Source organism: Mesoplodon bidens (genome assembly GCF_964165515.1).
Source record: "Mesoplodon bidens genome assembly, chromosome: 2".
Classification (NCBI taxonomy): Eukaryota; Metazoa; Chordata; class Mammalia; order Artiodactyla; family Ziphiidae; genus Mesoplodon; species Mesoplodon bidens.
In genome coordinates, this window is record NC_138177.1 from 67,870,141 (window position 1) to 67,881,415 (window position 11,275).

The following is an 11,275-nucleotide window of genomic DNA, read 5'->3' on the forward strand; positions in this document are numbered from 1 at the left end:
TCTCAACCTTCTGGGACTAATCCTACCCACCCACTTCTCTTTGCGTTTCCCTTCTCTACCACCTAGGCCTAGGCAAAATTAACTGCCCCTCATTTGTGTTTCCACAATCCCCCCCTCCTAAATCGCTTAACATATTATAGTTTGTGTTCATATGTCTGTTTCTACTGGGCTGCATTCCTTCAGGGTAAGATTCATAATGGTGGGCTCCATGGGCTTCCTTAAGTTATGAGACTTTCTACTTAAATATGTAAATACATTTTTCTTGGGAGAGGGAAGAGGTCCATGATCAAAAAAGGATGATGATAGGGCTTCCCTGGTAGTGCAGTGGTTGAGAGTCCGCCTGCTGATGCAGGGGACACGGGTTTGTGCCCCGGTCCGGGAAGATCCCACATGCCACGGAGTGGCTGGTCCTGTGAGCCATGGCCGCTGAGCCTGCACATCCGGAGCCTGTGCTCCACAACGGGAGAGGCCACAGCAGTGAGAGGCCTGCGTACCACACACACAAAAAAAACGATGATGAATCACTGCTTTAAAGAGAAAACATCTCTCAATTCTCAGCATCTCAGACTAAAGGTACTCAATAAATATTTTAACATGAATGATTTTTTTTAGTGAAAAAAATCACCTCACTTAAAATTGTTTCATATCTTGTAAACAAATGACTTTCATGCTATAACTATTTTATTTACATTGAAACAAAAAGATTCACTTATAGACAAAATGTGCTTAAATGGTTAGATTTCATTTACAGTGAAACAGTGAGAAATCTTTAGTAAAATCATTTTATAAGAAAGTGTATTCTCACAATTAATGACCATTTCATTTCAGATTATCATTTTCTAATATCCCAGACATGATTTAATAGAAAACTGTTGATTTAATAGATTAAATTGCTCTGGTCAGTTTGTGGTTATTCTATCATCATGGTTATTATTCACTCATATCCTTAGAAAATCTTTTAATCTTAATCTCTTTCCAACAATTAAATGCACTCTTTTCCCAATACATCTTAAATTCCACCAAAACAAATATTATTCCTGATCTGTATTCTTAGTATGATGAGATACACTACTAGGAATAAAAGGAATTTAGGGCTGGTCGCTGCAAAGATAACTTAGAAGAGATAAGAAGTTTGGAATTTCTGTCCCCACAGCACTAGAATAAATTGGGCAAATAATGGAAACTCATTAAAACTTAAAAAAAAGTGAATAAGTAAATGGATGAATCTTTTTTCTTATTGTTACAGGGAGTCAAGTCAATAGAACATGAAGTATACTCATTTAAGAGACTTATATGTCTAGAGATGCTCTAATGCTTCTTTACAAACTTCCTTAGTTTTAAAGATGGCAAAAACAAAACAAAGCAAAACACACATGCATAAAATAGAGAAAGGAGAAAGTTTAGGGCACCCAAATAGAAAATATCTTCCTCATCAGAAACAGTAAAATGAGGAATACAACTGGAGGAGATCACACTTATTGGAAATCACTTACTCTCCTCATCAGAGTTCAGCTGTTAAACAGATGCCTCTAAGAAACAGAAGCCATCATTTTAAGATACTGCCCAACACTCACCTATGGAAACACTCAAAACAATGTAACAAGAACCTAAGCTGGAGTTCACTCTCCAGTGTGAGACCTTCACAAGTGCTGATATGAGTTATTAATGGTGAAGCACTAGAGGAAATAAGATGTGCTGAGCCCTGCCCTGGAATGCCAGGTCACACAAAAGAGTGTTCCTCATAATCAGACTCTGAATAGATGGGAGACCTTAGGCAAGATACTATACAAAGATAATGTTCCTTATTCTAGAAGGGCTTTTTGGGTGGGGTCAGGGGGATTTTTTTCTCTGAGTTTTGAATCTTTACTCCCAATAAGTAAATATTTTATTAGGAAATATGGTTATAGATATGCTCTTTAGATCTATCAAATGGTTGTGAGCTATGACATTCAAAGATTGTAAAAAATCATCTACCAACACAGAACTCAAAAGATGTGTAGAATGGGGCTTCCCTGGTGGCGCAATGGTTGAGAGTCCGCCTGCCGATGCAGGGGACACGGGTTCGTGCCCCAGTCCGGAAAGATCCCACATGGCGCGGAGTGGCTAGGCCTGTGAACCATGGTCACTGAGCCTGCGCATCTGGAGTCTGTGCTCCATAACGGGAGAGGCCACAACAGTGAGAGGCCCGCGTACCGCAAAAAAAAAGAAAGATGTGTAGAATGACAATCTGAAATGCCTGACTGAAGTATCAGGCAATTATAAAGAGGAGCAATAAACTAAAAAGGAAAATAAAAGCCTAACAATTAGGAAAACAAATAGGTACTATTTTAAAAAACCCACCAAGGAAAGTGTTTAGGAAGTGAATACCAAATAATAAAGGCAGGAAAAGACATTCAGTTGACTAATCTGACCCTTTTCTTTGTTTCAACATACTCACAATTATTAAGCAAACATACCAAACTGCTGCTTTCTAAAATGTTAAAAAAAAAAAAGAATCCAAAGCAATCTAACATTTTCCTGAAGTTTTTCTATTTCCCAACTTCTGCTATATATGGGACATTCAAAAAGCATATAAATATAGAATACATATTTAACTAAGAAGGTGATAGCCAATAAACTGAAAATCTGGTCCCAATTTCCTTCTCCAACCTTATCTTGTACAGTATTCCCTGAAATCTAATAAACTCAAAAGATTTCCTTTATTTCTTTTCTTTCCTACCACATTCTTTCAGGTATACTTAACTTAGCAGTGAGGGTCCTTGTGTCTGTATTGCCCTTGATCTTTATTATTCTGTGCTGGGATTACCTTCCCACCTTACATGACTTAGCACGTACATTCTTTTTTTCTTTGAAGGCTTTATGATCATCTCCCTCCTGACCCACAAATCTCATGTCTCAAGTCTCATGTAGGAGATTTTCTTAAAAGTCTGCTATTACATTCAAAAAGTCAACCAAAATATGACAGAAATTTTATTAGCAAAATCACAGAGTCATAGGGCAGGAAGAGACCTCAGAGATCATGCAGCCCATGCCCTCATTCGAAAAACTGAGGCCTAGCTGGAACTTAGACCAAGCTCTGTCGATAACAATTTTATTCAAATCTACCAACAATCACCACATCAAAATGAATGTTTCTAAAATCACCAAGAAAAATGACGGTGAGACCTCCAAAGTAGAAAATACAATTCACTCATGGAAGGCAATTTATCAAATTGCTTAGGGTGCTGGATTCTGCCCACTACCTAGATAGGTTTCTGGGATGTACCTAAATAAAAGGAAATCAATATCCATCAGCAACTTAACCAACATAATTATCTAACATGTCGTATTTGTCTATAACATAAAATTTCCACTCTTTCCCTTGTGTACTTCTCATCTTTCTTTGGTGTGTGATCAGGAAGCATATGCCACCTGTAACATAACTCTGAATCATATAATATCAGGATGTTAAATACACTGGGAAAAAAATTTTTCATCAGAGATAATCTTTATAGCCTCTAACCTAAATGAATGATAGTCAGAACTAGGGATGATTGTAAATAAAGATGAGTATAATTATTTCAATATTATCAATAGGATCCTAAAATGCATTTGCATGAACAATTCTAACACAGTCACATATTAAAGTGTTAATGTCAAAATAGGTATAGGCAATCTTATATGTTAGGAATTATTCTTGTATGTTTTAAGTCATGAGTAGTGGAAACAGTTCTATAAATCTTTGAATCTATTATTTCCACAGCTCCTAGGATATATCTTGTTCATGAAAAGAATTGAGAATTGTTAAACGATTTTCTTTGTTCACAAAGAGGAAATAAATGTGTGGCTATATTGTGGGCAGTCAAAGAATGATCAAAGTACAATTGGATGACAACTTTCAGAATATAAAACTTTTCTAGAAAATAAAATCACACCAATATAAAATAGCAGGTTAAAATTATAGTATAGTGGTTTTAAACCACCAAACTTCAGGTGAGTATATACCTTAGCTATTTATTTATTTATATGATCCAAGAGCAAGTTCAAAATCTAAAAAATAGCTGCTGTCTGCTACACCCATTAGTATTGCCAAAACTGTGAACAGAAATCCAATTGATGGATTTCTTAAGTTTACTGGGGGTGGGGGTAGGGAGGAATGTTGAGACTGAAGAATATGCTTGGTCATTCAAGAGTAACTGGCTTTAAAAATTACTTCACATAAATACATTCAAATACTTCATATGTATGACAAACAGGAAAATCAGTTCTATGACAGTTAAGAATAATGTTTGTTGGTTAACAGGACAGAATAATGTTTGGGTGATTGACACAGTGGTCTCTCTACTGTAATTTTATACTAAAACATCATAACAATGTTACTAAGGTTATACGGCAAAAGTATTGTCAAATGTAAGTTAGTGAATGCATTAATACTAATGGTGAGCCCAAGAACATGTACAGAAAGAGTTTCATATACACTTGAACAAAATAACAGATCAGTAAATCCTCAGGATATGTTAATCAATGGGCAGGTACAATTTGATGGTTTAATGAAATAATGCTGCTTCTTTAAATTACTGAGAAGAGATCAAGTTTGGGATTAACATATACACACTACTATATATACAACAGATAATCAGCAATGACCTACTGTACGGCAGAGGGAACTCTACTCAATATTCTGTAATAACCTATATGGGAAAAGAATCTGAAAAAGAGTGGATATCTGTATAACTGAATCACTTTGCTTTACACCTGAAACTAACACAACATTGTATATCACCTATACTCCAAAATAAAATTAAATTAAAAAAAATTAGCCATTAATCTGACAGTGTAGCTAAATATTTCAGAACTAATTTCAGAGTAAATCTAGTTAGTTTAGAAATTAATTAAGTTTCAGTGAGACTAAATAATTAAAGGAATAACTATATCCTACCATTAGTTCATTAAAAGGAACACCAATCTGCCTCTTATATAAACATATATTTAGAATAGTACTACTGTGAAGTAACTAAAAGTCTCAAATTTATTTTCTAGGCAGAACTTTTATATTAAACCTTTCTGAATAAATTTAAATAATTTCTGAGGTAGGAATGGAAGAGCTAAAAGAAATATTTTATATTTATTTAATATTTCTTTCTGACTACAATAATTCTTATAGCCTTTGCTATGGGAATTATCAAAGTTTTCATTTTTCAAATGTCATTTTTATTTTCAAATTTTCTTATGGGGCTGAAGTTCATTAGTTTTACACAAAAGTTTTACAGAACTCATTCATACAGAATGAGCATGTCTCAGTTAATACATAAATTTATGTACTTGAAAAGCAAAGAATTAGCACATACTATAAGATTAAGGAGATATTCTTTTAATAAACTACAATTATTTGCTTCCTTTCATCAAGCTATTCTGACTTCATTTGTTGCCATTACTCTTAATTCTTTCTGAAAGTATAAACAGAAATTAGATTCTTAAGTAACATTTAATACTTCCTACCATATGAACTATGTGGTCTTTAGGACTTCTTATAATACAGTGCAATAATGTGGAATTTAAATGCAAAAGATTATATTCAACTTATTGGTTTCTTATTGAAAATATTAACCCTCAGCTCATGAAACTCATAAAAATGGCCTTTTCATTACTCCTCTACAGAATAGCAAGCATATTCGTCTGTCAAATTTCTTCAGCTCCAGATGGGTGCCTATTAGAAGTACTGGAGTAAGCTATGAAATATATAGATAATGGGTTCAATAATTTTGAGCTTGTCTCACAGCATAAAACACAGAAAAGCAGAAAAAAATGTTCACCAATATTAAAAAAGTAGAGGAATAAGACAGTGATGGTTGAGTTCACTATACTTTTCAAATTGTTTAAAACTTATGAAATAATTTTTAACCAAAATGCTTTGTCTTTATATTTATTAGCAAATAAAACTTAAAATCTAAGAGAATTCTAATACTTAAGAGAATATTTTTTAAAGTATTTAATAAACTATGTAACTTTTAAGTATTTAAGAAATTAACTTTTGGAATACAGAAATCTGGAAGGGTAAAGCATTATGTTCATGACCACAGAGAATCAGTTTTGAAGAACAAAATTCTTCACTCTTTGATACACTAGACTTATTTCTCCATAACTCTTGGTTAGAAAAGTAATAAGAGAATTACTGATGCTGTTAATGGGGTGAGAGAGTTGTTTTCAAATGGGCTTACACAGCATGGGAATTCAGTACACGTTTGGAATAACTTGCAGCTGTTGCAGGGTGAATAGGCTTAAGGAAATCACTGGGAATATTGAAGGAGAATTACCAGAAGTACTTTAAAACATTTATATTATTGTGATAAGAAAAAATGTTTAATTAAATGCCTAAAATTGGTCTTTGTTTAATTCTGAATCAAATTTTTAGATGTCTCTCATCATTACATATTCCTGGGTATACATCCACAAACATGCTCAATTGTTAACAAAGTGGCTCACTTACTATATGTCTTATGAGAAAATAATTTCCTTTAGTTTGATCCAGTTTTGGTTTAGTTCAATGTAATTCAAAATACTTTATAAATTTACTATATGCAAAACACCATGAGGGATAAAGAGTGAAAGACCCTCACTCTTTTCAAGAAACTTATTTAGAGAAAATAGATATTACATATTATATAAAAATAATACAAAGAAACAGTATTACAGGAATTCAGTGGAATTTTGGGGATTTAATTGAGTGCTCAAATGCTGCTCCCTGAGGAAGAGCCTGATTTTGCCTGTAGGTATTTGTAGGTACCAGAGGTACATTATTCTTTCATCCAGGTAAAAACTGTTAGGAAAGTGTCTCAATCATCAAAATAAGATGTTAACCTTGTCATCTATTTGGTTTCTAAAGCATATGGAGTCACCCTGAATTAGCAATACAGAATGTTAGTACTCTAAGCTCTCACCATAAGTCTGGATAAGAGATATGATATTTAGAAGGTATGCCTAAGGGGCATGCTAGCCAACCACTCCTTTAGGCATTCCAAGTTCCAAGATCAAGTTGAATTCTGAGAAGGCTTGATTCACTTTTACTGAATTGCACATTATGAAAAGATGACAAATCCATGTCTACGGTTAATGTCCCCATCATATATCACTGTAGGTTTTGGTTCAGCTTCAAGACTCATCCCAATTACTTCAGAAACCTTAGCTCTAGAGCATGCTGTCTAATGCAAATATACTGCAAACCATATATGCAACCCACATGTAAACTTTCTAGTACACAGTAAAAAGTAAAAAGAAATGGGTGAAATTAATTTTAATAATCTATTTTATTGAACCCAATATATCCAAAAATATTATCATGCAACACGTATGTAATCAATGTAAAAATTACTGAGATATTTTACTTTTTCTTCTTCAAGCTCTAAGTCTTCAAACTCTAGTGTGCAGTTTATACTTGCAGCACATCTCCATTAGGACAAGTTACATTTGAAGATTAGTGGCTACTGTAGTGAACACAGTGCAGCCCTAGAGGATAAACTTCTTTTGGGAAATGGCCCTTTGAGCCTTCATCTCCAATAAAAAACTACAGCTCCTCTGCTTTCCCCCTTTATTCTGTAGGTTATTAGGGACAGAGCCATGACAACTCCACTTAGCAGTTCTTTGGTGGTGAAGAATGAGGGTTGGGGTACTGGGTCAGTAGGATATTTTAAACCCATATATTCAAAAGTGAAATAAACAAAATCATGTACTAAACTTCTCCCCATCTATCTCCAAATGCTCTAACAGCACCTCCTTCCAACACAAGTGGCATGGCTGATAGTATAGAATAATGCCTCCTCAGAAGGAGAAGTGGAACTGGAGGTATTGAAACTCCTGAGTTTTGTTTAGTAAGGGTCATTTTTATGACCAAACTAAGTTACAGTTAACATATAAATTTAGAGATTGTTTTAGATTTCTTCATATAATCTTTAATTAAGTAAAAATATTACAGCCCACTCTGGTTTAGAAACATTTCAACTTCCCTTAAATTTCGCAGAATAAAATAATACACCAGTTCATAGGGATATGTTAATTTATGGAATTCTACTGGTTTGCACATTTTTAGAACTCCCTTTTAACATAATCTCATTTATTAATAAAAAGGAGGTAGTACAATGCAGTGAAAAAAGCACTAGCCTGAAATGGAAGATGATTTGGCTTCTAGACTTTTGTCACACGAGTTGTGTGATGTTATATAATTCTCTGGATCTAAATTTCTTCATTTGTAAAATTAATGGGGCAAAAGTACATCCCTCAATCTCAAAAAGCTTAATTGGAAACTATATATTTATTCAAGAATTTCAAAATGCTATATTATCCAAAGCAAATGGTATTTCTAATGTAACGCTGTAAAACTTTGTAAGAGTGAGATTAAATGACAAAACCAAAATAAATGGCCAAGTTGTAAAAGGAACTTAATTCTGATTGCAGGTTTAATTCCTGTCCATTAGCTCCTGCTAGCTTTTCACCAATAAGTAAAAATAACGCTTAACATTCTCTATGTGAGAGAGTTCATTAAATTCAGTTTAGTATTGAAATATTTTAAATTTGAGTGACAGGGATCACTAAGCTTCACTGATAAAATTCTGCTAACTGAACTTTAGGAACCTGAAGACTTATCACAATAAAGAAAGCAAAGAAAAAATATATACAAATGTATAATCATCTAATATTAAATACCTATTATTGCTGATGAAAAGATAAGTCATGAAACTTCTATATTTCTATTCTGCTTCCCATGGATAATTTCAGTTCGAGGTAGGCAGATACTTAATGTGTTAGCAGTACAGTGTTGTAATGCAGAGAACAGGGGTGGTCCAGCACCTGTTTCTGTAACTGACTGAGTCCTTTGTTTTTTCAAAAAGATCAGGAATTTTAAAAAAATGCCTTGATGTCAGTGCACAATAGCATCTTTCAGAAATGTTTAAATGTTGACAGAGGAAGTAGGATTCCCTCCTACTCATACCAAATCATGTAAGCAGGAACAACTCATCTAATCAGTATAAGACAATGTAATTGCTTTCTTGAACATATTTATAAGGTAATAAAAATTTTTTTGAGGGGGGAGAGGATTAACACTAAATAATAAAATGGCTAATGCCATTATGGAACCTCAACTCAAAAGCAGAGTAAAATCCTAATATAAATATCTAGACACTCTCACCGTCATCTAGGCACATGTCCTCCTTGCTACTTGATCTCTATTTTCCACAGTCTACTCAAAACCCCTGCCCTACATGAATATCATTCTCACAGTTAGGTAAAAGAGCCTTAAGAATCCTTGAAAGACAAAATGAAATGGGGTTTATTGCTATCTGAATCTGGGGATATCGGCCAAATGAAATTTATATATAAATGCTTATCTTCTACAGAAGTATGTATAATCTTTGTTGCAATAATATAAAGACATGTATGTATTCTTTAAAATAAATAAAACCCACAAATACGTTTCAACAATTTTGTTAAACTAGTGGGTTATGGATGATTTCTCCTGATTTTTCAAATTTCTGAGCATTGAGATAGTCCTTTTGAAATTGAAAAAACATTTTAAATTGATCGCATAGTTATATATTAATGGCCGAGGCCATTTGGTAAGAGTTCTGTAGAAATATGAAAACCTCATAAAGACTATAAAAAAATGTTGCCTCTAACCAAAGAATTTATAAACAATAATTTAAAGAAACCTCTAAGCTCCAAAGTTTAAGAACTTTAAAATTAAACCTCTTCTATATCATTTATATGGCTTAAGAAAGGTATTTCACTCAGTTCTAAAAACCAGATCTACCAATTTTAGAATTTCCAATCAAATCTGCGTTAGTAGCTTTCATGAATCACAAAAAGAACTTAAAAATTATTTAATTTCAAATGATTTTTTCAAACCATTTCCTAAGAACAAAACATCATTACACACACTCTTTCTCAATTCAGCTGACTTTTAAAAAGGAATTAAAAGGGGCTTTAAGTGCTAACAATTAGCAAATGATTTACATTGGATACCATGTTTTGACACCAGTTCCTAAAATAGGTTTGTTATTATAAAAGCTTTTGCAACCATTTGCAAGAAGGGGAAATAATAAAGGACTTGATTTTTGCAGAAGTAGGGACTTTATAAAAGCAATCCAGCTCCAATTTTGTTTGACATAGTGTTAGAACAGGGAATAAAATGCAAATACCAGAATTCTTTAACTGCAAAGGACATGCATATTTTTTTTAGTAAAAGACATGTTTGGGTATTAGAGACAATTTATTTCAATCTGGCATAGGGTTTGACAGCTTAAGAGTATAAGGAACAAGCAAAAGATGATGGTTGTATTATGCATGGAACTGATATTTTAAACCTTAGATGATTAACTATGGTTGAAAAACAAGCAACAATTGGACTTCCCTTACATTGTCCACTACACACTGGCATGCAATTAAATGCCTGCCAAATGATATGAACTGATGTAGGATTCCTGGCACTTATCTGAATCAGATTTAATACCTTACAAGGGAAATAAAGAGAACTCTTGAGGAAGAATGTTAAATGCAAACAAAAGTCTTTCTATTAGGCAATATCTTTTGTTGTTTTATAAGGTCCAATTTGAAAGATTTGGGCTTTTCAGAAGTTCAATGAAAGAATAAACTTGTTTTACCGTGGCATCACAGTTTTTAGAAGTTTACTTTGAAAATAAAGCTTCCACTAAACCAGTTACAAATTTTTCTAATCTATATAGGTCAGAATAGACACATAGTCATATTCATTTTAGTAAGGACAGGCCCAGTTATAAGGTTGTAAGTTATACAGACATAAGTATAAGTAAAAAATTTTTTAAAGGTGATTGAAACAGTATTTTATCTCTAATTCACTTCACTCATGAAGAAACAGTTGTTTTACTCCTTCAGGTCAAACAGATAAGGAAAATGAAAAAGCAAAAGAAAAGCCAAAAATCATTAGGCACTTCCTGGGTAGACTGACACCACCTCAGAAAAAAACGTAATGGGCATCACTATCCACCCTAGAAAAACAAAAAACCACCCGCTAGAAATGTGGTGTGGTCAGACTAAGAAATATTTCTTTTTTAAAAAAAAGATGCAATAGAAAACATCTCTGCTTTCATCTTAAACAATTCTTGCTGTTAAATAGGAAATGCTTTCATAGCAGCTTTTAGAGTCAAGTCTGTATAATAAAGGTTTGTGCTGTTTTTCACCCTTGGCAACCAAAACGCATTGTTGAAAAGAAACTCCTAAAAAGTCTCATTCAAAAGTGACTTCGCTCATTAAATGGGGAAAGGGGAGA

At 33.4% G+C, this 11,275-nt stretch overlaps 1 protein-coding gene across 4 annotated transcripts in view; it reads right to left on the reverse strand.

Moving 5' to 3' along the window:
* The window catches only part of ATF6 (activating transcription factor 6), a 235,460-nt gene that overhangs the window by 76,607 nt on the left and 147,578 nt on the right, over positions 1–11,275 (reverse strand). The window lies entirely within an intron of this gene.